Here is a 26,492-nt window from a genome sequence, read left to right on the forward strand (position 1 = left end):
CAAGATTATTGGGAATATTAAATGATAACATATTGCGAGATGCCACAGTACCTAGCCTGTCTTGATCCATGTTTCTAGTGTATAATGAGTAGCCCTGTCAAATTAGTGCACAAAAAAGCAGTGGTGGTCCAGTAAGACAGGGAGAATGCTTGCAATTCTACACTGGCACTCCAGGGTGGGCTCTGGTACAACTCTTTTTCAGAGTACTTGGACTTGGAGGCACCAGGACAAAGCAAAAGGTTGCTCTTGGATGGTGTCTAAAGTCTCTGGGATGGAAAAATAACTTTGGGGAGAGATGCATGGGTCTTTTGCCAATATTGGTAGACTGGAGGCAAACCTGATCATGTGTGCCCTGGCCCCATCAACTCCTTTGTTCTACCTGAAAGAACTATCATGCGGTTCATGTTAAGGAGAGATATTGGCCAAGGCCATAACTAGAGCTATGACCATGTGTCGAAGTCCCTTTGCTTTCTTAACTGTCTGAGATAGCCAGTGACGATGGGGGGTGAAAAAGGCTGAGACAAGTTTCCATCCTTCTGCAGATTTTTGCTGATAACATACTCCAAAAGAAACATTTTATAGGATTCAACTATTTAGTGTTACACATTCTCTTAAAAAGGAAATTGCAACTCTAAGAATTACATCGTGAATTTATAAATGAGTGGAGGGAGATAAAGATGAGAAAATGAAGTAGGAAGAGGGGCAGGAGGAGGAGGGACAGGGCAAAATGGAAAAGAAGTAAAACTCAAGAATGAAAAGTAACTAAGTGGTGTGTGAAAATGCCACTTGTGCCTGGATGGTTGAAGTGATTGAAGTCAGGAAAGAAGCCAAAAATGTGTGATACAGTGGAAGTGAAAAAAGCACAGGGCAGAACAGAGAGAAGAGCATCACATCATTTATATATATAAAAAAAGACCTATGTAAATGCTGGTAAATGCAGAGAAGATCCCTGGACAGGTATACGGGCGAGATCTATTGGTAGGAAACTTAATGACAGAAGGACAAGATTAGAATGGAGACTCTTCACTGCAAAACCATTTGTTTCTTTTGAATTTTGTTTGATGAACATGAGTGATTTATTCAATGTATCTGAAGAAGAAGAGGAGAAGGGGGAGGAGGAAGAGCTGCAGGGTTGGCCTGTTGGTTAAAACAACCTAAATTCAAGTCCAAGTTCATTTACAGACTATGCTTTCTTAGTGGACATCTGCTGTTCTGTCTGCCCAGTTTTCACCCCCCCCTTTCCTTTGGCAACAGGCATTTATCCCCATTCTCAGTCAGAGTGGTTTGGAGACCTGAGTTGGAGGACTGCAGGCGAGATATAATTTGGGCCAAAACGTAGGCCCGGGATTCTGCTGGAGTAATTATTAAGGAGACACTTTTTCTCATCACATATCCTGAAGGGATCACATAGAAATATGGATATGTTGATGCCATCTTGCCAGCAAGAGAGGAGGGTCTGCCTGCAAATGAAGCTAACACAGAGGAAAGCAGCGCTGAGAAGTGAGAGAGACCAGGATCTGGCCATACCTGCCACACAGTGCATCCTTGGATTTTCGTTTACATTCTCCTCTTTGTTTAAGTCAGTTTGAGTTGTGTCACTGTCAAAAGCAATTAAAGGATGTGACTCATAGCTGACCACAAATAGGTCATTTAATTCCTATGAGCTTCAAGTTTCTTCATCCCTTGTAAAGTGGGGATGATGATGATGATGGTGATAATGAGGTAACAATAGTAACCTGCACTGGGGGCCTAGAGCTTCAAATGAGATAATTGTGAAAGTGCTTTATAACCTGTAAATCCTGATGTTAGCAGTGGTCATTTATGCTTATGGCAAGACACTGCTGTTTGCTCACTTGCTAGGAAGAGGAACTATATAGGTAAGCATAATGCTAGTGTATTGTCTGTACATATGGGGACACAGAAACAAGCCAGCTCTCTTAGGTACATTATTGGTCAAGAGACAAGGCATGCATATCGAAACCAAAAATCCTAGTGCATCTCTTTGGTTACAAAACAGAGTTAGAAACACTCAGTTATTTCTTCACACTTGCACACAAAGATAGCTTATACTGTGACAGCCAAAGGGCAAGTATTCCAGAATGCTTACTAGACGCTTAGCGTGATGCCAGGTGCCAGAGACACAAGTGGAGTATGTGGTCACCATCCCCAAGAAGCTCTCCATATGATTGAATAGTGTCCCCCCAAATCCATGTCCACTTGGAACCTCAGAACATGACCTAATTTGGAAATAGGCTCTAGACAGATGTAATTAAGGTAAGGATGGAGATAAGACCATACTGGATTAGGGTGGGCCCTGAGTCCAATGAGAGTGTCCTTATAAGACACACAGAGACACAGAGAAGCAGCTGATCTGAACACAGAAGCAGAGGATGGAGTGATGCATCTACAAGCCAAGGAATGCCAAGGATTGCCAGCACCCACCAGGAGCTTGGAGACAGACCTGGGACCACTGCTCCCTCAGAGCCTCCAGAAGGAACTGACCCTGCCGACACCTTGATTTTGGGATCTGGCCTCCAGAACTGTGAGAATGAATGTCTGTTATTTTATGCCACACAGTTTGTGGCACTTTGTTAGGGGTGATGGATGCAAAGCCACCTGAAGCATGCTGGCCCACAGTGGAGGGCAGCAAATGAGCATGCCCTCCACTCCCTTCTTGGGGTAAAGAAAATCTAGTCAACCTCCTGGCCAGCTAATGAGTCCTACATTTCTGGAACTGGGGAAGAGGAGGGAGGGGGGGGAGAGCAAAGGAGCCATAAAGTCAGGACGGCTGATTGGAGCTATTTTCGGCAAGCCAGTCTTTTATAACTCCTATTTTGTTCCCCCGTTGAACTGACCACTGCTTGATGAATTGTGTTTATCTGTAGTTCAGCGATAAAGTTCTCTTTTAATTCCCTGCTGAATAGAAATATTTAGGGCAATGCCACAGCTGTGTTTATTCTCACACTCCACCACAGTTATGTAAATACTGCCTATGGAACTATTTCTGATAAAGGCCCATACCAACCCTGAGGAATTATATGCTTACTCTCGATGTCTGCCAAGATGAGCAGCTTCGATCCAGCTTGGCACAGCATATGAATGATATCACAGCTTCTCAGAGATCATTTGGCAAACCTCACAAGAAAAGAGTAATTTTCTTTCCCTCTCACTCTCTCAAGGCCTCCAGTGAGCCAAATACTATTTCCCAGCATGCTCTGCTTCCCCCGATTAGTACCATGAGGCTGACACATAAAACTTGAAGCCACCTAACACAAAATTAATAATTGAACACAATTTGCAATTTGGCAACAAAGGTTTCAAGTGACCTTTCCCCTCCAATGTAAAGCTGCAGAAAGCACAGAGAAGGGAGCCAGGAGATGAGGCTGTCTGGCTTGAAGCAAACGCAGGGAATCAAGGGGAATTCAGATCACATGGTTGCTTCCACTGTCACAAACTTGGGATTCCTATGGCTGTTAAAAAAAGAACACTTCCCAGCAGAGTAACCTCAACAGTGGTGATCTCTAGATTGGAGAATGTTGAGGTACTTTTATTTCCACCTTTTTTGGTTTTCTACATTTTTCAACTTTTCTGCAATGAATACTTACTGTGTTTGAAATAAGAACAAAAATTAAAAAAGAATGAAGGAAGGGGGCAATATAGGAACTGTGTACTTCCTGTGAAAGTTTTCTGTATACCAAAACTGCTCTAAAAAATAAGATCTATGTTTGTTTTTTTTTAAGTTTGTGTACTTTTTGCAATAATGGTCATTAGTGAAACCATTCACTAGAAATATTTTCATGTGGAAAAGTTAACACTAAAGAATAAATGAGGTCCTTTTTAAAATTCTAAAACAGGCTGTGAATAAAAGAATTGAGAAGAAAAGAGATAAAAAGATCGGAACTGACAACATTCCTAAGAGGGATGAGTGCCTGTCCTGTGGAGATGCAAACCTCACCACCAAACTTGCTCACTCTTCTCATTTTGTCCTTATAGCCATCCTCTGAGGTGAATGGCACTCATGTGTTTACTTCTCAGATGAGAAAATGGCACCTCACAAGGGTCTACCTTGTTCAATCTCTTCCAGTTGGTAAGAGGCAAAGCTGAAACTGAAACTTGGGTCCATCTGAATCAAAAGTCCACATTCTTAATCATTATGCTCCACTTAGTAGGATGTTTGTGTAGAGGGGTTTGTTGCTCAAAAGAGCAGGGAACATGTTTCCTATGGGGTGCTGTTCAATAACTTTCAAACACCTTTACTGTATATTTGGAAAGCTGTCCATACTATGAGTCAAGCTTCCCAGCCTTCCTTGCTGCTAGGGCCTAGAGTCACCCATGCAAAACTGCAATTCTGGAGGAGGCAGTGGGCAGAAGTAGATATGCATGGAATCTATCTTTTGGTGACTATGGCAGAAGTGAGGAGGTGGGGAGGGTGGGGCAGGGCATCCAGTTCTAGAGGCAGAAGTGGCAGAATCTGGCCAGGCCCAAATATTTTTGGTGCAAGCTGAGGCATTTGTGTGAGCTGTAGGATGGTTTTTGAGTGTTGATCAGCAGTGGTACTTTCCTGTAAGCAGCTCTCACAATGTGGTTGGATGTTGAGCTTCTTAGACCAGCTCTCTAAAACTTTTGGAAAACCTGTGAGTACTGTAATATCCTTTAATAAATTTAACCAGAGTAGATTTTATTGCCTATAAATAAAAGCCCATTAAGAAGGTAGATTTGAGAATTCATTTGCCATGATGGGAGCCAATGAGAGCATCTCAGAAATGTCAAGTGTGAGCAGTTAAGGAAAGAGAAGCCAAAAAAGGTGTTCTGCCATGTTTCACAAAATCCCGTTTCAAAAACAGGTCATGCACGATGTACTATTCTGCTAAGCTCTGAGGGAACCTGACAATATCTCTCATGTTGGCAGGGTTTCAGTTGTTCCGTAACACATAAATTTACAAAATATGCAAAGAATTTCAGCACTTTGACCTTTCCTAGCGAAATGATAGTGCTATCAAAGTTTTTGAAGAGGAGCCAGCTAATGTTGAAACTAGAGAACACATTTTGTTTTTCTACTACACATTTCATCTGTACCTCCCAAAGTATTCTGTGGTTTTACCTTGCTCAACTGATTAAAAAAAGTAAGATATATATATATATATATATATGGGGTTTTGCTGCTCAGATAAATATATCTTTGTCCCTAGGATGTTAGTACTTTATCTGATAAGATAAACAGTCCACTTCACAGTCTGCATTCAGGGCATATGGCATTTGGAGTCTGAAGACCTATTTTTGCTTCTTCTGACCAGATGGTATTGAGCTAGGGTAACTAGAGTTAGCAAATAAAAAAATAGGATGCCAAGTTAAATCAGAATATCAGATAATCAATGAATAATTTTTTGTGTGTGTAAGTGCATTCCATGCATATCTAGTATTGAAGATGGTGTAAGGTACATGCATTAGAAAAATGTACAGAAGATAAAAAGGACAGGACTTCACAATGGATTTAATGTGAAGGGATGGAAAGACAGAAGAGTCAAGAACATAGCCTTAGTTTCTGGCTTAGACAACTAAATGAATGCCAGTATCATTCACTAAGATAGAAAACTGAAAACAATTCAGATTTTTTGAGAAACATTGTGAATTTGGTTAAATATCTCCATCTGCATCTGGCTGTCTTCTCATAACTTCTAATTTGTAGTATATACATGTACCAACTACTTTCCAAGAATCTGCTTGTTTCATTGTGCAAACATCCTCCCAATAATCCAGGCTGGATGATCCAATTACCCCTGATGCCTCTTTGTCCTCTTCTCCTGGCTCCAATCAGTCTCCAAGGTTAATCGGCTTTAAGGTATCTCCCTTTCAGAAGAGAGAACCTGACTGTATATTACCAAGTTTTCTTGGTATCTAGGGTGGGAAATAAGTTTTATTTGCTAAGCTGACTGATCAAATGGTAGTGGTTTCCTGAAACAATATCTTGAGAAGGATCCTGAGGTTTCATCTAGACTCAACTAGAAAAACCCCATAATTATTTATTGATGTGTGCCATGGGTATGGAAGGGGAGCTGGCAAATGTTGCCCATTTGGCTTTTCTATAAAGCATGTCAATATGTAGCTCTCCAGAAATGGGTCACTCTAGTTCTCTGACTGCGCTGCCCTCAGAGAGAGTCATGACTTCCAGTCTTCTGATAATCTCTGTTTCAAGTCTTATTAATTCAAGGTACTGATATCTAAAAGGAGACAGCAGCAGTAGAGGCCATCTGACTCACATATGTTAGAGTTTCATGTAAAATAATAAGATCTGCCTAGCCCACTTACCACTGTGAGAAAGATGCTTTTAAAGTCATTAGTTTTTCAAATATTTCTGGAGTGCTTGGTATCTACCTACCAGACACTGCACTTGGCTCATGTGGAGGACTCAATACAGATCAGGTTCCTATAAATACTGTGGCTACAGTTCAGTCTGTGAGAAAATTGTTTTTATTTGTTTTAGGAGCAGATAATCTTTTATTAAATTCTCAATTTCTTAAGCAACAATTTACCAAATGAAGTTGGTAGTCACTTATGTAGCCTCCGAGCAACAGTATTTCACCATGGCCAAAATACCATGCTTCCACTCAGCTTTAATTTCTACTAGGTCTTTCTGCAGAAGGAGGAGAAGGAAATGGAAGAGGATAGGGGAGAAAGCATTGAGCCTCTAGAGCCCTTATATGAATAAAGATGTCTTATGTGTGAGAATGACCATGAACCTTTCAGCAAGGATTATCAATACCACTAAGAAGCAGAGAAGAGGGCCCCAAGAGAAGCAGACGCCGGATGGGACAGGAAGAGTTTGAAGAGAGTCTACCATATGAAAGGACTAGAGAAGGCAGTGAATCTGGGTTAAGGGAGTGGAAAAGACCCTGGGCAATTTTAGGTAGCATGAGAGAACTAGGTATGGAGGAAAAGCAGAAACCAACGTTATCCTAGGTAAATGTATGACCAAATGAATGCTAAAAGATAGAATTAACAATCTAGAAGGACTTCAGAAGTCATTTAATCCAACTACTCATTCTACAGGTGAAAAAGCAAACTTACAGAAAGAAGTGATTTACCCAAGGTCACACTTGCAGGTAGCAGCATTTTTTGAGCCTGGAATCCACATTTGCTCACAACCAAGATCACTGGCTTTCCAACTTCCAGAGGGTGGAGAAAGAGTGGAGAAAAATCCAGGCAAATTTAAATGCTCTGTAGGCAAATTTAACTGCCTTTACAATTTTCCAGAGTTCTGGTGCTGAATTTGGTGCTAGTCATCTCTGTATTTGAAACACTCACTGTAGTACTTTGTAGATATTTCACTGTCAAGGTAGTTATGGAAATGACAACTTCATAATTATTTTCTCTGTGGAAGCCTTTGCTCAAAGACACTTTCACCTCTTTTGTAGATAGCAATAATCATTTTCATTACCTGAAGGATTTAAACAAGTGCAAACAAATAAATCAGCTACCCACAAAATTACTATTTAAAAAAAAATCTATATCTGAACTATCTAGACAAGTTTTAAATTGTCATGCAATTCTGTACCAGTTGTAAGAGGGGGAAAATCAGAATAATGCAAACGTTCCTCTCCAGTTTTAAAAGGTCACGCTACATGGAATTCAATCTTCCTCATTCTTGTGGTAAATGCTCAGGTGCCAGACAAGTTGGGAAGAGAGTCAGTCTCTCTGTGAAGCAGAAAAGCCACGGGTTTGGTTTTTGTTTTATTTTGTTTTGACTTCATTAGTTTAGTTTTTTGTTTGTTTTGTTTTTTAAGAAAATATGTGTTAAAATAGTAAAACAGGGAAATGCATTGGGGGTGGAGGGCAGTCTGAGAAGAGGGAGAATGCTAAGACAGCTCCGGGGGCGGCACCCCTTGCCTTGGCTTCACAGCATTCCAAACATTTATTTCCTCCAGATGTGTCGGTCTATTGATTAAACATTACATCCCACATCGCACCCTTGGGCAATCTGGGTGAGGGCTGTTTATCAGTTAGCATGGACTGCTTTTCACCAAGATGTAACTCTATGTCCTCCAATTAAAAAAAAAAAAAAAATCCCAAAGAAGCCAGATTTGGGGGTTGGGCAAGTAACTTTAATCACATTTGAATCATCCATTCAAAAATACCTATTGAATGCCTGTTCTCTGACAGGCAATCTGTTGGGTGCTAGAGATACTAAGACAAAGATAATATAGACTTCAAGGAGCTTACTGTCCTTAGGGTTTTGTGTGGGCAACAAAGAACCTCATGACTACTGCCCAGGAGAGGCCACATGGCAGAGTGACTGCAGTTAATGGAGCCAGAGTGCCTGGGTCATGTACTGAGCAAATAACTCCACCTCTTTGCATTTCAGTTTCCTCATGTGCAAATAGGAATGGACAAGTTACAATGCCTGTTAGGGCAAGTACAATGCCTGAAACAGTGGTGACCCTAGAGCTCAGTTCTGAAGGTTGAGAAGATGGCCAATTCAATAAAGGAGGAGTACAGTCCAAGAAGGAGAGAAGTATAAACAAGTAGTGCAAGTTATGAAAAGTGTAAGTCACTCTTCATGGCTGAGACAAAGCATGGGGGAAAGACAGGCAAGGAAGTGGAGGCACAAACAGGGGAGAGAGCCTGAAGGGGATCCACTGACATAATTTAAGCAGAAGGATATGATCAAGATTCGACGTTGGCGAGATCATGCCAGGGAAAAAGGATTAGAGAGGAAAGAGATTGGCAGCTAGGCCATCTCTGTTCTAATCCAGGTGGCAGCAGTAGAAACACAGGGAGAGAACATTCTAGATACTAAAGTTCATAGTCTAGCAGAGTAAGGAGAACATTCTATTATGACCACTTGATTTCTAAATTAATGATATCTTTGGAAAATTGTGCCCTCCAAATGCTGAGTTTGAAAAATATCCATCCATGGGTAAAGGGGCTCTGCTAGGCATGGGGGTGGGATGGGGGATACCAAGATAAGTTGATTTCAGTCCAAGCCATTTACAGCCTAGTGAGATGGATGGTATGTGGCAGAACAAGTGTGCCACTGAAGAGATGCAGATTATCCAAGGAAGGAGGGGCATGCTGGAGTGTAGGGATCAGGAAAGACTTCAAGAAGCTAAAAGTACTGAAGGTGGGGCTTAAGGAACAAGGGGATTGTGACAGGTAGAGAATGGAGAGGGGCATTCCAGTCTGCATGGCTCCATGGTCATGGAGAGAGGGGTACAAAAGCATAAGGTATTCAGGGAATAGCAAAGAGTTCAGTTTATCTGGAAAGCATTTCTATACCTGACTGCGGCGGCTTGCTCGGTCGGTAGAGGTGGGGTCTGGCTGCGGACGAGGGGTCGGTCCCGCTTGGGACGAGGGATTGGTCTGGCAGCAGACGAGGGGTCAGTCTCACAGGGGTTGCGCGGTTCCGCTGACGGGGTCGCCCGGCAAAGCCGGCGACGAAGGGGTCGCCCGGAGAAGCAGGCGACGAACTGGGGACAAGGGAGGCCAGGCCCTTGTCGGGGGCTCTCAGGACTGGAGGGCGCAGGGCAGAAGAACTACCGCGGAGACAAGGTAAACACGCAAGTCCACTTTATTGAGGGAGAGGCAAAGTTTTATAGGGGCTGGGGAAGGCTGATTGGTCGAAGCCACGCCCTGTTCTGATTGGTTGCCGGCGAAAGGTCAGTGGGCGGTACTGGATGGGGGAGGGGTGGTGGTTAGGGATTGGCTGTCGCTGTTGCTGGGGGAAGGGGCAGGGTTTAGGGATTGGTGGCTGCTGTTGCTGGGGTGGAGGGCAGACTTGAGTTTCCCGCCCACGCCTGGCTGTTGCTGCTGTCGGGGGAGGGGAAAAGGGCAGACTGGATTTTTCCGCCCTGCGCCTGTGCAGGGAAAAAGAAGAACAAGGCATCGTGTGGCGCCATCCGGGAGGAGGGCGGCCGCGGAAGCATGGCTGCCGAGAAGGGGAGACCCGAGGGCACTCTGCGCCCATGCCGAGCTCCCTTCAGGGGTGGCAGTGAGTCCAACCAGCCACCCTATTATGGGGGCAGCGGCTTGGCCTGCCGCGGCTGCTCCCCCGCCAGGCCAGCAAACCACACTTCAGCCCGAGGGGTGACCGCACCTGACCTTTTATTTTTTTAAGTTTTATTGAGTTATAATTGACATAAAATAAACTGCATATTATTAGGTGTACAATAAGTTTAGACATATGCATACACTGGTGAAACCATCATCACAATCCAAATAATGAACATATTTCCATCACCCCAAAAGTGGCCTGGGGACCTTGACTCTTCATAGCCCCTTCCTGCCTACCTCTTTTCACTATCCCCAGACAACCACTAATCCACTTTTTGCAACTATAGATGAGTTTACATTTCCCTAGAATTTTAACGAATGGAATCATACAGTATGTATTCCTTTTCTCTGGCTTCTTTCAATCAGCATAATTGTTTTGAGAGTCATCCATACTGAAGCATGCATCAGTAGTTCATGCCCTTTTATTGCTGAATAGAATCTACTGTATGGATACACAGCTATTTGTTTATACATTCACATTTTGATGGACATTTGAGTGTTCCTAGTTTGGGGCTATTAACAAAGCTGCTATAAACATTTGTGTTTCTGTATAGAAACATGTTTTCATTTCTCTTGGGTAAATATCCAGGAGAGGAATAGCTGGTTCATATGGTAGACGTGTGTTTAACATTTGAAAACACTGAAACTGTTTATCAAAGTGGTTGTATCATTTTCCATTTCTGTAAGCAATATAGGAAGGTTCCAGTTCTCCCACACTTGGTATGATCAATCTTTTTAATTTCAGCCATATTAACGTGTCTAGTAGTATCTCATTGTTTTTTTTAAAGATGAAGAACATCTTTTTATGTGCTTTTTTCCTGCTATCCATATATCTTCTGTGGTAAAATGTCCATATAAACTTTGCCTATTCTTCAAATTGCATTCGATTTTTTATTACTGAGTTAAGACAATTCTTCATATAGCCAGGATACAAATTCTTTATCAGATGTATACTTTACAGACATTTTCTCCTGGACTGTGGCTTGTGTTTTCATTCTTTTAAAAGTAAGATTTTAATTTTAATGAAGTTCAATTTCTCAGTTTTTTCTTGATGGTCATGCTTTTAGTGCCATATATAGAATCCTTGCCTAGTCCAAATAAACAAAGGTTTTCATTTAGAAGTTTTATAGTTTTAGGTTTTACATTTAGGTCTAAGATACATTTGAACTAATTTTTTTTGTATAATGCAAGGTATAGAGGGAATGTCTTTTTTTTTGCATTTGGATATCCACTTGTACCCACATCACTTAACTATTCTTACTCCATTGAATTGCCTTTGCACTTTTGTAGAAGATCAGTTGTCCATATATGTGTAGGTCTATTTCTGAACTCCCTATTGTGTTCCATTGACCGATCCATCTATCATGATGTGAATACCCCCACTGTTCTGATTACTGTGATTTTATAAAAAGCTTTGAATGACAGATGTGGTGTTAGTACTTCAACTTTGTCTTCTTCAAAGCAGTTTGGCTATTCTAGATTCTTGCATTTCCACATGAAGTTTAGAATCAGTGTGTCAATTTCTATTATTGAAAAAAAAGCCTACTGAGATTTTCATTGGTATGGCATTGGATTCATAGGTCAATCTGGGGAGAAGTGCCACCTAAATTATATCGGGTCATTCTTTTCTGTATATCAAGATTTCCTTCTGGTTCATTTTCTTTCTGCCTGAAGAACTTCTTTTAACTTTCCTTACAGTTCAGGTCTGAAGATGAATTCCTCAGCTTCAGCATGTCTGAAAAAGTTTTTATTTTCACATTGATTTCTGAGAGATATTTTCACTGGGAATAGAATGCAAAGTTGACTTTTTCTTTTTGTACATTAAAGATACTCTGCTATCTTCTCATTTGCATTGATTTTGGAGAGAAATCTGTTGTTGTGTTGTTGACCTCTTTGTTCTTCTGTATACTATGGTTTTTTTTTTTAATAGCTTTTAAGACTTTCACTTTATCACAGATGCTGAGAAATTTGATTATGCTGTGCCTTGTTGTAATTTTCTGTATATTTCTTATATGCAGGGTTTATTGAGTTTCCTGGATCTACCTTTTTTTTTTTTAATCAAATTCAGATAATTCTCAACAATTATTTCTTCAGATATTTTTCTGTTTCCTGCCCCAAGACATTCCTGAGCTCCAACTACAGGTGTATTAGACTGCTTAACTCTGAACCACAACTCACTGATTCTCTGTTCATTTTTCTTTTTTTAATTCTTTTTTCTCTGTGTTTCATTTTGGATATTTTCTATCATGAGGCATTCAGGTTCCCTAATCTTTTCTTCTGTAATGTCTTATCTGCAATTACTCCCCTCCAGTGTGTTTTTCATTACACACATGTAGTTGTCATCTTTAGAAACTTGATTTGGACATTTTAAAAAATATCTTCCATGTTTCTATTTACCTATTTGAGCATATGAAATATAGTTAAAATAACTTTTAATATCCCTGCTTCAGCATTCTAACATCGACATTATTTTTGTGTCAGTGTTGTGTTTCTACTTAACTATCTGACCTTAAGAAATATAGGTAAAATAACTTAATGTCCATGCTTGCGTATTCTAAAATCAACTTTAAAACCAGTCAATTGACACTGATGCAGAATTGACATGGGTTTTCCTCTTCAGAATGGGTCATATTTTCCTGCATCTTTGCATGTTGTACAATTTTATAAGATGTCAGCCATTGTGAATCTTACCTTGTTGGGTGTTGGTTATTTTTATATTTATAAAAATAGTCTTTAGTGTTTTTTTCAGGGATATTATTAAGTTACTTGGAAACAGTTTTATCTTTTTCAGGTCTTGCTTTTAAGATTTGTTAAGTAAGAGCAGAGAATGTTCTCTCTAGAGCCCATTCTTCCCTGCTGCTGAGGCAAGGCCCTTCTGTGTACTCTAACCAGTGTACCATTACCTCTAATCCTTTGGGAGAGTTCTTGCCCCTAGCCTTGGGGAGTTTTCTCACACACATGGTCAGTGCTCAACTTCATCCTTGAGGGGGACCCTTTTCAGATCTCTAGAATTCTGTCTCTGGCAGCTCTCTCCTCTTTGGTACTTTGCTTTGTGAATCCCAGCTGCTGGTGTCTTCACAGACCATTGGCTCTGTCTCCACAATGGTCCCCCTCCCTGAAAACTCTCTAGGCAGTAAGCTGGGGCAATTTTGGGGCTCACTTCTTTGTTGTTTCCCATCTCCAGGATCCTTTCCTAAAGTCCCAAACCTTGTTTCATGTGTTTTGTCCACTTTTTGGTGGTTTAAGGTAGGAGCATAAATCCAGTTCCTGTGATTCCATCTTGATCAGAATGGAAGTCTTGTACCTTGCCTCTTAAGATAAATTATAGCCTTTTCAGCATGACAGTCTGTTTAGGACTAAGGCGATATGGCCTTTGCTATTGTGAATATATTGTGACAGGTTCTATTCAGGTCAGGTTAGTTCAAAGGTAATTTTTGAGCAGCTACTATGTCCCAGGTACTGTGTCTATAAAGATGAACCAATCCCAAAAAGTCTCTGCCTTCCTGGCATCAGTTTCCAGATATAGCAAGCAACTTGGGAAGGACCCGATCTCAGGGTTTGTATAATATCCAGGCCTCTAATATTCCCCCTTTTCTTCTGGTACCTGCCAACACCTTCCCTAATTTTGTATCAAGGACAGCTGGAGGAAATAAGAAACTCAACCCACATGATTTTCCTAATTGTAAGCAGCCCTGGTAAAAGACTTAGGGGGCAGAGGTTGAAACTCTAGGGGGAAATAGTTTACGCTGATTAGCTATTGATTTCTCTGTTTCATGCTATTGTTCTACTCTCATAACCATAACAGAAAATCTGGCTCTACTTTAGACAGGAGAAAATTAAGTTTCAAATGGCTCCACCCTAGAACCTGAGGGAATGAAGTAGACTGGGGTAAGGCTACAGGGTCGATGACATCATGGGATTGGATTACATACAACCATCTACATAGTGCTTCCAACTTTGAGATGGGCGTCTCATGAAAAGCTGTTGGAGGCAATAGGTTGACCTTTAAAGAGCTGGAGGGGCTGACATTCTGCCTGGGTCTGAGCCAGGTTGAGTGTTATTCTCAAAGAGAAATCTGTATGAAGAAACTTTCTAATCACTTGTTAATGCTTCATACCAGGGCACTGGCTGAATATAATTAATTTCGCCACCACCATCCCTCCTTAGAACATTCTTCACACGTGGATTCACGAGGAACTTGAATTTCATCTCTAAAAACAACAAAAAAGGGACATTCAACTAAAGTGTAAGAGATTAGCTTGATGCAAGCTCACAGATCAATCAAAATGAAAATGACTCTCAAATGGCAGTAAGACAAATCATCCCATGAAAATGTCGATTCTGACTCAGTAGGCCTGGGGTGGGGCTGAAATTCTGCATTTCTTACAAGTCCCCAGGTGAGGTTGATGCTGCTGGGGTCTCTGGAGCATACTTTTGAACAACAATTAGCTAAAAGACATCGAGACATCAGTTATGTCTTAATCTACTTCAAAGTCTGTTTCATCCCGGGAATGCTTCTTAATTGGGCTTTTGTTTACTCTAGTATAAAACATTCCCTGAGGTTTCTCTCAGCTCTTAAAATAGCTCATGTTCTAGAAAATGCGGGTCTAGCTGCACTGTACTCATGAATTCATCCATTCAATTGGCAGACATTTATTGAGCACCTACTATGTGCCAGACACTGGAGAAGTTTCTGGATCTATAACGATGGACTAAACCAAACCCCTGCATCAAGAAATCAATTAAGGAAGAGTGACATGTAGACAAGAAATGATATCGAAACACCAGACTGCTATTTAAGCAGTGGTTGCTATGACAGCACTGAGGCCTGAGAATCGAACTCTGCTTTGGGAAGGCAAGGAGGAAGGAGTAGCATCCCTACATGGTTCTCAGACTTGAGTGTGTATCAGAATCACCTGGAGGGCTTGGTAATACACAGATGACTGGGTCTCACCTCCAGATCCCCTGATGCAATATAGGGATGGAGCCTGATAATTTGCATTTCCAACCAAGTCCCAGGGAGTGCTGCTGCTGCTGTGCAGGCCACCGCTCTTTGGGAACAATTTTCTAAGTCAGGTATTGCACTAGCCTTCAGGACACAAAATGAACGGAGTGTGGGGTTGTGATCTAGGATGGATCTCTTGAAGGAATCATAGTTTAGTGGAGAAAAGAGGCATCCTCCCCTAACCCAACCCATGTACAGTGTGCTTAGAGGGTGACTTTGGAAGGGGTGTGAAGAGGGAGGATAGCGTGATGAGTCTATGCTACGTGGGCTTCCAGCAAAAGGCCTGGGCTCAAACCCATTTCTGACCCTTACTGCCCTGGATTGAGTGCAGTAAGTGCTCAGAAAATGATAGCCGGGGTTTCTCAGAATCAGAACAATGATTTTGTCTTGAGTGAGGGAGGCAGAAAAGCCTGCCCAGAGTATATGACATCTCTGTGGATAACGAAGGATGACCAGGAGTTTGTGAGGTTGTTTTGTTAGGAGTTGGGGGGTAGAGTGACAAGTGGTTCCTGGCAGAGGGTATCACTTAAGTGTCTAGTACCACATTGCTCTGCAAGTACTTTCTGATTAAGTGTGCCTGTATTATAGCTTCATAAACAGAGTCAAGTTTAAAATTTCCTGAGGGAACCTAGCCATTTAAAGGAATCCTAGGGATAATCCCTCTGTGATGTCGACTTCCAATGGAAAGTACGCTGCAGACAGAGACCCAGAAGTTCTGGGTGTGAGTCCCAAATCTGCCTCCTGGCAGCTCTGCAATATTCAGTGTTCAAGTGCACAGTGCTCATCCCATTTATAGCAACCCCACAGAGTAGCTCCCATTATTATTATTCTACAGAAGACTGGGGACCAGAGGGATTAGATAAACTGCCCAAGGTTATTAACTAGTAAAGAGCAGAGCCAGTCTCCAATTTCAGGTCTACTGGATCAAGTTTTGTAAGCTGAAATTTTTGCTTTTGTTTATTCCAGAAGAACATTTCACATACCCAATGATTATACTTGCCTAGAAAACTCATTAGAACTGCAGATTCCCAGGTCCCTTCCTAGGAGATCCCAATTCCCTGGGTCTTGGGTGGAGCCAAAAATTTGCATTTTTAACCACTGAGTCCCCCTTCCCCAAATGAATCTTATCTCTGGGGAAATTTGAGAAGCACCATCACCAGCCATCTGGAAGTTTCATGGAAATAATTACTGTCTTAAATTTATTTTATTTTTTTAGGTGGTACCAGGGATTGAACCCAGGCCCTCATACATGGGAAGCAGGCGCTCAACCACTGAGCTACATCTGCTCCCCAATGAGAGTTGTTTTTTCATTTGTTTGTTTGTTTGTTTGTTTTTAGGAGGTACCAGGGATCGAATTCTGGACCCCATACTTGGGAAGCAGGTCCTCAACTACTTGAGCTACATTGGCTCCCCTTAAACTGACATTTTAACTTAAAATTTGGTAACAGTGGTGGCTTCTGGGGAGGAGAACAAGGTGGCTTAGATATAGGAGTTAAAGTGCAACTTATTTTTCATTGCATATTCTTTTGCGCCTTTTTGAATTTTAAACCGTGTGCATTTATTAACTATTTAACAATACATGAATAAATGATTGAATAATTAAATATTTTAAAAGTGCTATCCTAGGGCAAGCATGTAGGTTATTTGGGATGAGTCATACATCAGAAATGTGTTGGTTTCTGCATTCCACCAAAGAAATCAACAAATCATATTAAAGCCATTTAACATTAAGCTCTCATTCAAAATAGTAATTTCCAGGGTCAGTCTTGAGGGTGATGGTAATTTCAGCTATTAATAAGAAAGTCTCCTACAATAGAAACTGCGAGATGACCCACAGCGCCTGCAAGATGCCAAAGATCACAATCCTTCATTCGTTAGGATAAGAATGAGGGACCCATATCATCATCTCTATTTTATGCCCCAGAATACACTCAAAGAGGTAAAGTGACTTGCTTCAGGTAACACAGAGAGCTAAGTTATTTCTTCCAATCAGTGTAAGACTTATTTGTTACTTACTGTGGGCTAGATGCTAGAGATATAAAGATTAATCAGATGCCTTCTCAGGCCTGTCCAGGACGTGTGTGCCCTTAAATCCATTACTGGCATGTCCCCTGACTTTCCCTGATACAGTATCACAGCAGGGATGACTTCCTGGAGGCTTCTTTGTCACCTGGTTTCTACCAATAAGAGGAAGTGGGGGAGATGAGGGACAAAGTACCTCCCACTTACCCACGTAGGGTGGTGTCTCCAGCAGCAGCTATCTTTTCCATGGCTCCAGCTCACTGGACAAGCCCCCTGTGGGTCCACCTTCTGCAGAGAGCCCCTAGGTACTTGATGCTGGGCACACTCCTTTCCCACTTTGTCCCTCTAGCCTAGCACTAAATTCTGTGCTTCGAAACTATGATTGCTGTTGCTAACTTCTGGGTGGCCTCACTATCCCCTGTTGGTTTCTCAGCTCTTCCTTCAACAGTATAACCAAATCCCTGCATTTAATCCCGTCTGTTTTAAATGCCCAGACTAGTCTGCTTTCCTGGTTGGACCCTAACTGAAACACTTCCCAGGCTGAATTTTGATTTCCTGTGGTTGTAAGCCATCCTCTCGGCATGAGAGTAGGTAGGGCAGTCCAGGGCCAGCGGGGCCAACTGGAACAGCACAAACAGATTTCCAGAAATGCCTGCAGCTGGGGTCCTCTACTTCTGTTACAACTAGTTGACTTCTCAGACCCAGAGACTCTGGGGCCTCCAGGAAGGAATGGGATACTGCCCTTCCCAAAGCTAATCCCCATGCCAAACCTTCCTCTCCACCAACCCTTCTGGACTAGAGTTCAGTTTTTCAAGCCCAGGAATTGTAAGCTGAAGCACTTCAACCACAATTAGAACAAGGGCCAGATGAAAGTAGGGAGGCTACATGGAGTTCATCACAGTCTTAAAGTATCCAGCTCTTGCAAAGAGGCCAAAAGAGGTAACACTTCTGATTTGCTTAGGGAAAAAAACTAATCTAGTGCACTGTGGTCATAGTTGGATGTACTTTTTCTCCCATAAATGGTACCTCAAGGTTTTAGCAATGTAAAAGTCTGACTGAGGCAATGATTACAAAGACTTTTTCCATCTGAGGACCAGGAGTATCTGGGGGAAATTCCAAGGCAACATAAGATCATAGCTGAAGAAATTCTAAATATTGTTTTTGGCCCTACCAACGGTAACATGAAATTATAGGAATGCTGAGTGGGAAAACTGAGAAGCTCATCTCTATCTCCCAGGTCTTCTTTGTGATCTCTTTCCCTTATCCACTCACCAGTCCGTTCACCCATGCATATATTCATTCAGTGAAAATTTCTTCAACACCTACCCTGAGGCAAATGGACTGGATGCTGGGGATAGAATCACAGGCAAAAGCAAACAAGGCTGCTATACTACTCATGGCGCTAGTGAGAGAGACATGTTAATCAGATAACACTCAAAGAAATGTAAAATCACTAGGTGGGAACAGCTATAAAAAGGTGATATATAGAGTCTCAAGTAGGGAATGCCTCATCCATACAGTTGTTTTGTTTGTTTTTTTTGCTGTGTCATCTATCGTCGTGTGCAGCACCACTCCTGGGCAAGCTGCGCTTTTCGCAGGGGGCAGCTTTCCTGTGGGGCGCACTCCTTGTGCGTGGGACATCCCTATGTGGGGGCCATCCCTACGTGGCACGGCACTCCTTGTGTGCAGCAGCATTGCATATGGGCCAGTTTACCACACGGGTCAGGAGGCCCTGGGTTCGAACTCTGCACCTCCTATATGGTAGGCGGATGCTCTATTAGTTGAGCCACATATGCTTCCCCATACAGTTGTTGAACAGCATAAAAATGTGGGCCCCGGTGAAAAGGGGTGACGAGGTGTGGACTTCTTCAATGAGATATGTCTTTTCTCCTTACATTCTTATAACACACTTTAACACATATTATCTCATTTGATTTTCACAACAGAGCTTCAATTACAAAATCATAAAAAGAAGCTTGAGAATTACTATAGTAGAAGCTAGTTCAGAAGAAAATAAGAAAGGGGCAAAGGTAGGTGGGAAATAGAGTAAAAAGTTTCAAGCCTGTTCTTCATTTATCAATAACAATTGGTGGTCTTATCTTCAAATGCAAGTATGCATAAGCTAAGAAGGCAGGAGAAATGCAATGGACATACACACACAAATTCTGCCATTTTAGCTGAGGCAGAATTTGTTACATCTAGCTTTGCCACAAAGAGTAAGTCTATAAAATCAACAGCTATATTTGCTGTAACAAAGGTTGCTGTTTCCATGTGCCGAGTTTAAAAAGGTCAATGGTCCTTCAGCTTTCAACTCATTCACTTGGCTGACTTCAGTGTCTCTGGGGTCCCTTTTGAATAAAAGGAAGCAATATGGTTGTTCTTTAGGCTCTAGGAGAGAAACCATAGAAGGGGGAAGAGAAGAGAAAGAAAAAATTTTCATTTAACAAAGACTCCTAGCTTCATGAATATTACTAGTATTTCCCAGTAAATATTAAACACCTCTACTGAATATTTACAGGTATAATTACATGATGACTGTATTAGGATAGGACAGGTTAATGCTGTGCTGTCAAATTATCTAGAAAACCCAGTCACCTAACATAACAAAATTTACGAAAATAGCATGCTGTCTGTGCAAAAAGGCTGTGGGTGGATAGTGTGGTGATTTGCTTCATTAAGTCACTTGGGAAGCCAAGCTTTCTTTTGTAGTTGCACAACTAGGAACACATGTGCTCATGGTTGCCTCAGCCCAGAAGCACACACATAACTTCTACTCATATTTTGTTAGCCAGAATTCATCATAAGACCCAATATAACTGTAAGAGAGTCTGGAAATTCAGGGGGAAATGGAATATTTGGTGAACATTGATAGTGTTCCATTATAATAATCTACTTTTAAAACTTCTACAACACTGATCCAGTAGAGGATATATACTCTGTCTTTGCCACAATTTCCTAAACTATAATCAAGACACAGAGTTTCCTTTAAGCTCTTATTTTGAGTATTTAGAAGAGAATTCGCATTTCTTGAGCTCCTGTTATGTAGCCAACACCTTATATGATGGTTACTGTGAATTGGCTTACTCAACCAACCTCACTGCATCCTCTTCCTTATGATGTACCTTACTGTATCATAAAGGAACATTCTAAATAATCCAATTTCCCAGATTTTCTTACAGCTACGGTGATGGAGACATATTAGGTTCTGTGATGTACCTAATATTCCCATGAACTTTGGAAGGTGGAGGAGAAGAGGAGGCCATACTCCAGAGGTTTTGGCTTCTAATGATGGCAAACAAGGATGAGAGTGTGTTGAAAAGGAGAGAGAGTGACAGCTGGAGTCAGCTCTAATGTCCAACCACCAGCTACCTGGGGGTCAAGTGGTAATTGCAAGGTGCTGGCTCCCTCACCCCAGTTTCCTGATTCCTAGATTTTTACTCCAGCATTGTAGAGTTTCAATAGTTCCAATGGCAACTCCTGGTTCTCTACTTCCCTGATTATATCCATTTTTTAGAGTTCTGGGGGTCATCAGTGGACACCCAGTCTAAATCCTTTTTCCTAAGCCCTTCCAACTGTTTTGTAAGCAAGTAATTCCATATTTTAAATCCTTTTCTGCTAAGTTACTTAGGATGGTTTCTATTTCCTTCACTGTAACCACACTGATAACATTTGCTAAAAGCTTTTATATGCATAACTTCTTCTAACACCTTTCTAAGAAGTCAGTGAACTTGTATCTTTGGGGAGTCTAGATTTGATATGAAATAACTACAATCTTTAAAATTCATGTGAATGAACTTTATAATAAATTCTATTCACCCCATATTTGGAGTAAAATTCATGTTTCTGGAAGGTGTGCCTATTCATGCAAGCTTTATATATTCCCTGCTAAAAATCATCTTACCTAAGAATTGATGCATACCTCACTTTGAGAGGCATTTAGTCTCTGTAACAATTCTTGTTTTCATTATACCCATTTAATAGATAATATTAACTAGGGCTTAGATAGGTAAAATGAGGTGCCCAAGATCACAAAGAGCTAGGATTTAAACCTCGGTCCTGTTGTTTCCAAAGCCACAAGCTCTTTCCAGTATATTATGAGGAATCCCAAGGGAGTAGTGACTCATTAGTCCTTAGGTGGTAGGAACACTGTTTTTTTTTTAAAGATGTACTTATTTATTTCTACCCACCCCACCCCCCTTCCCTGTTGTCTGTTCTCTCTGTCCATTCACTGTGCATTCTTCTGTGTCTGTTGTCTTTTCTTTAGGTGGCACCAAGAACTGAACCTGGGACCTTCCAGAGAGGGAGAGAGGTGCTCAATCTCTTGCACCACCTCAGCTCCCTGGTCTGCTGTGTCTCTTGTTCGCTGTTCTCTGTGTCACTTTTTGTTGCATCACCTGGCTCTGCCAGCTCTCTACTCGGGCTAGCTTGCCATGCAAGCCAGCACTCCTGTGCAGGCCAGCACTCCACTCGGGCTTGCTTGCCACGTGGGCCAGCTCTCTGTGCATGCCTGCTTACTGCTTGGGCCACCTCACTGTGTGGGCCAGCTTGTCTTCACCAGGAGGCCCTGGAAATCAAACCCTGGACCTCCCATATGGTAGATGGGAACCCAATCGCTTGAGCCACATCTGCTTCCTGGAACCCTTGTTTTTAATGGTGTTTTACTTAGCTTGTTCAGCCTGATGATGGCATGTACCAGTTAATTCTTCTACAGACACAATAAGCTATAATCCTCTGTCTTAAAATGGTGTGCTTCTCACCCTTTGAAGGATTCAGAAAGAAAAGGTAGATGAAACACAAAGCAGTATCTCCAGAACTAGAAAAAAAATGACTAAAATCCATGCAATCAATCTCACTGGACTTTCCTCCTTACTATGTACCTCACTGTATTGCCAAGGATAGATGCTACACAATTCAACCTCTCAGTATGTTGGTTGCACATGAACAGCAGTAACACAGCTTTGTGCACAGATAATGGATTTGTGATGCATGAGAAACTGATGCAAACTGAAGCCAAGAGGATCCTGGGATTACTATAATATCAGCAGAAATTCCTTGTTTCTAATTTCTACTCTGATTCATGTACTCTGCTTAAGCTGTCACTCTCTTTCTCTACACATCTGACGGCAGGCTAGAAAATTCTGTTGTCAAGACTTATTGGAGTATTTCTATAAAACTGTACATGGCCTTGGTAGTATTCTACCCCTTTTTAGTGAGTCAAGTCCTGCTACCATGTTTCCTGGAGAAATTCATCTAAAGATGCCATTTGCAAACAGACCCATTTCTTCCAACTGTCAGCTTCTACAGATGCAGTCAGGCAGGAGCGTATAAAGTCTTGATGTGATTTTCATCTATTCATACAGCTGTTTTATACTTCTCAACCCAATAGTTTACCCAGAGTTCTCAAAGAGCTTAATAAAACCATTTGAAACATTCTTAACACATCTTCACGACACTAAACAAATCCATTGATATTCTTAGTTGGGCTGGATATTTTTAAAAGAAAAGGGAAATAGGATGAGATTAGATTTACTAAGTGCCTACCATGTTCCAGGGATTAGACAAATATCTACTTATTTAATTCTCAAAACCGCACACACCTAGAGATATTGCCACGTTCACTTCATATGTTAAAAAAAAAAAAGAATCCAAGAAGTCAAGTATATTGCCCAAAATCACCCAGATAATAAATGGAAGAGCCAGTATGAAACCCAGTCTGGTCTGGCCTGAAAGTCAAGCACCTTTTCAAAACTGCACAAGGCATTCTGTAAAACATATTGCCATGGAATTTGAGAAAATAGGTCCCAGAATTCCAACTTCTGGATCTAGTGTTTCATTTCCAGGTAACACGCGGAAATATTTTCCAATCGTCTCAATGTTTTGTAATACAGGAAGCGAAAACAAATTGCAATACTTTGCCTTTACTGCCTGTTTCCTAACAGAGGTGGGGGAGAGGGCTTTACTCTAGGAAAGAAAGTACCATGTTATAAGTGAAAGTGTTTACATAAAGGGTAAATGATTTGGCATTTCAGTTGGAAGCAAATAAATGTTAAGAAGATTTTTGTAGCCTACAGGTTTGATTCCCACTGATCAATAGTTACTGGACAAATGTATCCCTTCCTCTTTTCAAGTCTCCATCTGTTTCTCTGCTGCCTTTTTAATGGATATGTCACTGTCGAACCTGCTTGGTATTGCAACAGCAGCACTGTACCTGTGCCTTCTACAACCCTAGCTTTGTCATAATGGAAGAAGACACTCCACTCCGTCTAGACCTCTGCCACTTTCCAAGGAAAGAAAAATATCTATCACCAAGCCCATTTATAGGTAAACTGTCCTGTCCACTCCCTGTTCTAATGGCCTGATGCAACTTTCATCTTGAGTGAAATACTCTTTCTCTGGCTGCTCAATTGTCGCTTCTAGCTTCAGATGAAATCACAGTGGCTAAAAGAAATCTTTATCAAAACTCTAGGTGGATAAACAGGAATCTATAAATATTGATCTGAGGCCATCCAAGATGTTTTTATTCAACAAGATGAGGCAATGAAGTATTGGGGTTAAGCATATTTTCTTATATAAGTAGTCGTTACTTGTATTAAACATATACGACCTATTTTCAAAGGGGCAGAATGTAAATATGCTTTTGTGATTTGTTTTTCTATTTTTTGCCTTTGGATTCATTTTCTACCTTTCTCTGTCCTGCTCTGTGCCCCAAGATGTTGAACTCTGTGGATTAAACAGCATCCATCAGTCTACCTTCCTCTGCCTTCCAGTTGGGTGTAGCCACTGGAAACATCCGCAGGAGGTTCCAGAACAGAAGAGAAAGGTTGAGGCACTGACCCCTCCCAACCTGAACTGCTGTTCCCTCCTGGGATTACAGTCCTTGCCAAGTTGCAGTCACTCACTCCTTTTGGCTCCTCGGACCTGGGATGGGAGGAACTTCCTGCTATTGCTAACCCCTGGGTGCTTCATCATCCCTTGTGTATTCCTTAACTCAGCCCACCCATCCAAAAATAGCTCCTTCATTAAATATTCTTCAATTAACCCTTTAGGAGAGACATTTGTGTCCTGCAAGGACCTTGACTGGTATCACTGCAATCACAATTCCTTACTTAGTGAGTGATTTCTATGTGCTCTTCTAAGATCTATGGCAAAAACAAAAGAAAAACAGGACATGAATGCTGACCTCAACATGCTTAAAAATCTAGTTAGGTACATAAAACTGTCAAAATGCAGTGATACTCTGACTCTCAATCCAAATAATATTTCTAGAGACCTAAATTTTTCCTGTGCCACTACCTACCTGCCACCCTCCACCAAAATGCACCTGTCTCCAGTTCCATTCTCTCAGGGCCAGGGTAATAATCTGAGAAATACTGGCCAAGTGTATGGTTGACCTGGCTCTACTTCCGTGGTTGACTGAGCAGAGATAGTTCTGGACTCTTTCCTTTGCTCCAAGCCAACTTTATTACCAACTCCTGTAGATTCTACTTCTTAAAATCTCTCTAAACACATCCAAATTCTCTTCATTGCCACGATTCCAACCCTAGTAGAAAACAGGATTATTTCTTACCTGAATTTTTACAACAACCCCTAACTAGTCCCCCTGCCTCCAGTCACACTTCATTTCAGCCCACTCATTATCCTGAAGCCAGAGTGGTCTTTGTTATCTCATGCCACTACCTCAGGCCTTTCAAAGGCTCCCTGCTCCACCTAGGGTGAAGTCCAAACTGAAAAATGGCTTAATTCCAATTAAGTTAAACTCCAGACTCTTGACACACCCTTCTTATAGACTGCTCCAGAAAGACTGAACTGCCTCCAACTCTTCAACAGAACAACGTGCTTTCTTGACTTGGCACTTCCACTCATATCCACCCCCAACCTCCCCTCACCTGAGACCTGAATAACTTCTATTTTATTATTCAAGTGTCTTCATAGGCATCACTTCCTCTGAGAATCCTTCACCGGGGCCACTGCCCCATCCCTCCAAAAAAGGAACTTTAGATTAGGATCTTTCCTAGGAAGGAGCTTTAATAGCATCCTGTATCTCATTATCTCGCAATAACATTGTTTTGTAATTGTCAGCTTATTCATCCATATTCCCAGTAACCTACGTCAGAGAAAGAATTCTGAACTTGGGGTGAACAAAATTATCTGTTTAGAAGTTGAAATTCAAGAAAATGAAAGAAAATCCGAATCAGGTTGAAAGTACCAGCAACATCAATAGTCCTATTCTAATATTATTTAGGAAAAAAGATGATAGCTGTCAACAGACATGTGCCTTGTATCCAAGCAGATGTTTTAAATGTATCTGTAGCTCTATGTGCTCCAAGCACAACCTCCACTAAGGAAAACAAACCTTATGTTCCTTCTGATAAGGTGGAAGCTTCTAGTTGTATAATGGAGGGGCATGACAGTGGTGCAGTGATACTACTGGGTTGAGCACTGCTAGTTTGTCAAGGGGGTAGGGTAGGAAGGGTGGGATGGGCTGTCCATGGATCTGGGGAGAGGGTTGGGGAAGGGAGCAGGTGAACACTGGGGATTGGTGGGTATGTGGTTGATATTCTTAAATGGGTGTGTTTCTGTGTGTACTCACACACACAGCAAACACATGATGCAAAATGTTCACAATTGGTGAATCTGGGAAAAGGCATTATGAGAGCTCTTTGTGATATTCTCACAATTTTTCTATAAATTTGAAATTCACACATGCCTTGTGAAAGAAGGGAGGGCAGGGGCCACTCTGTGAACTCCCTGGCCGCTGCAGAGATGTTTGCTTGAGTGGAGGATATCTGCATGGAAGCATCGGGGTTATTTTCAGGGGCTTCATCATCTCAAATGGGAAATCCTGGAAGCAGCTCTTTAAAAACTAAATGGGAACAAAATATCAAGACCTAACTATTGAGAATCAATACTGGCAAAAATCCCTCAGCACCCAGATGGTCAAGGTCAAGTTATGGAAGGGTTCTTAGAAGAGAAGAAATATAAATTTTCTTGGAATGGTGCTTAGAGGCACAGGAATGGGCTAAAATTAAGTCATAAGGAAATCCAAATTAATGAAATAACAGAAGCATGCTAAGTTGAGCCCTCTCCTCAACTCTCCTTTTCTTAAGGCTAACCAAAGATAGTTAAATTTCCTTTTTTTTAACTGGCTCACCATCTCCAGTGAAACCTTCTAATTCATACCTCATGATTTAAAATATATGATACTTAGGATGAATGCTAAAATTTAGCTATGGGAGAAACAGATTTTCTTAAAAATAACAATGAAAATGGTTTTATGCTCATTAAAATGATTCTTTTTGTGTACTTGTTTATATACGAAGATGCAAATGATACAAAGGTTCTTATTGGGAAAAACATAGTGAGTGGCTTGGCTATTCAGGTTAATCTTCTTTCCCTTACAAGATCCAGTAATAAGATA

At 41.4% G+C, this 26,492-nt stretch overlaps 1 protein-coding gene across 3 annotated transcripts in view; it reads right to left on the reverse strand.

The window, feature by feature from the left end:
• SNTB1 (syntrophin beta 1) overlaps positions 1 to 26,492 on the reverse strand; it is a 276,727-nt gene that overhangs the window by 122,919 nt on the left and 127,316 nt on the right. The window lies entirely within an intron of this gene.

Source organism: Dasypus novemcinctus, chromosome 14 (assembly GCF_030445035.2).
Source record: "Dasypus novemcinctus isolate mDasNov1 chromosome 14, mDasNov1.1.hap2, whole genome shotgun sequence".
In the NCBI taxonomy this organism is placed as follows: Eukaryota; Metazoa; Chordata; class Mammalia; order Cingulata; family Dasypodidae; genus Dasypus; species Dasypus novemcinctus.